This window comes from Vigna radiata, chromosome 4 (genome assembly GCF_000741045.1).
Source record: "Vigna radiata var. radiata cultivar VC1973A chromosome 4, Vradiata_ver6, whole genome shotgun sequence".
Classification (NCBI taxonomy): Eukaryota; Viridiplantae; Streptophyta; class Magnoliopsida; order Fabales; family Fabaceae; genus Vigna; species Vigna radiata.
The window spans coordinates 14,383,132-14,384,912 of record NC_028354.1 but is presented as its reverse complement, the minus strand read 5'-3'; the positions used below and the strand labels follow the sequence as shown (position 1 = coordinate 14,384,912).

The window sequence follows — 1,781 nt, the reverse complement described above, 5'->3', positions numbered from 1 at the left end:
TCAATTACGATTTTTAACATTACAATCTTTACCAGCATTTTTTTGTTTGTATACCAACGATAAAATGCCTTCCATCTCTGAATCATCAGAAGACCAAGTGCAAAACAGGGAGCTCAAAGAAATTACCACAGTAGCTGGTCAAGATACAAATGCTTGCTTTTCACTCTTCAATGGAAAGGTATTTAAAATAAATATTATGATAGATTTTTATCCTTTACTTCACATTTGCAAACTTTCATGTTTAATATGATATGTTATTTCTCTAAAAGATGGAAGAATTCTCGGTTTTGATCTCTTTTCCTTTCGATTGGGTCAGTCAACTTTTGTACATCAAAGTTACTTATCCTNAAGACAATAATATTATGTGCTCTTATAGGTTGCAATGCCCAAATTAGAGTTCTTGGAGTTGTCTTCAATCAACATCCCGCAGATATGGAATGAGAAATCTTTGCATTGCTTTCAAAGTTTGATTACACTGAATGTATCAGATTGTGGCAATTTAAAATGTTTATTGTCACTTTCCATGTCTGAAAGTTTAGTGAATCTGCAAAGTCTTTCTGTAAGTGGATGTGAATTGATGGAGGACATATTTTGTGCAGAAGATGCAATGGTAGGTATATTCATTCAATTTAATTAATTGTGTGGTGATTACTAATTGTATGTCAGTAGAAACCATATTTGATTTTGGAAATATTTCACAAACTTATGGTACAAATGGGACAAACTTGCATAACGTCTTTTTAAAAGGGCTGCCAAAGTTGGTGCATATATGGAAGGTGGACACTGATGAAATTCTTAATTTTAGTAATCTCCAAAGCATTGTTGTTTATGNGAGTAAAATGTTAAAATATCTCTTTCCTCTNTCAGTTGCCAAAGGCCTAGAAAAACTGGAAACNCTTGATGTATGTAATTGCTGGGAAATGGAGGAAGTTGTTGCTTGTAACTATCAATCAAATGTAAACCTTATCAACTGCCATGACCTTGGTTCAACTAACAATCATGAAGGTAAGCCTCTGTCAAGGGATTGAGAAAATTGTTGCGGAAGAGGAAAAAACACAAGTGATTGAGTTTAGACATCTGAAAGCTATAGAATTGGTGTCTCTACCAAGCCTCACCTGTTTCTGCAGTTCTGAGAAGTGTGACTTAAAGTTCCCCTCACTAGAAAATTTAGTAGTGAGTGATTGTCTTCTAATGGAAACATTCTCTGAAGTCCAAAGTGCACCTAATCTAAGAAAAATACATGTTCTAGTGGGTGAAAAAGACAGATGGTATTGGGAAGGTGATTTAAATATCACTCTGCAAAAGCTTTCCACTGATAAGGTATGCATATATTAGAGCACTCATGGATAAAGCCATACACTAAAAAGCTTGAATTTTTAAAGCTAGAGGAGTGCCGCGGTTAGAAAAATTAGTGTCCGATGTGGTATCTTTTAGCAATCTGAAACAGTTGGATGTTGAGTCGTGTGAAGAGATGAAGAATTTATTCACTTTTTCAACTGCCAAAAGTTTGGTGCAGCTTGAGATCCTAACAGTACTAAATTGTGAATCAATGAAAGAAATAGTTAAAAATGAAGATGAAGATGCCTATGAGGAGATCATACTTGGACGGCTCAAAAAATTAAAGCTTAATTTCTTATCAAAGCTAGTAAGCTTTTATTCAGGGAATGCCATGTTGCAATTGCCATGTTTGAGTACAGTGACGATAGTTAAATGTCCCAAAATGAAAAAATTCTCTGAAGGAGGCTTAAATGTCCCAATGTTTTCGGGGATTAAAACTTCTT

The 1,781-nt window shown here is 34.6% G+C and overlaps 1 pseudogene; it reads left to right on the top strand.

Annotated features, from left to right (window-relative positions):
* Window positions 1-1,781, top strand: part of LOC106758400 — a 42,334-nt pseudogene that overhangs the window by 2,816 nt on the left and 37,737 nt on the right.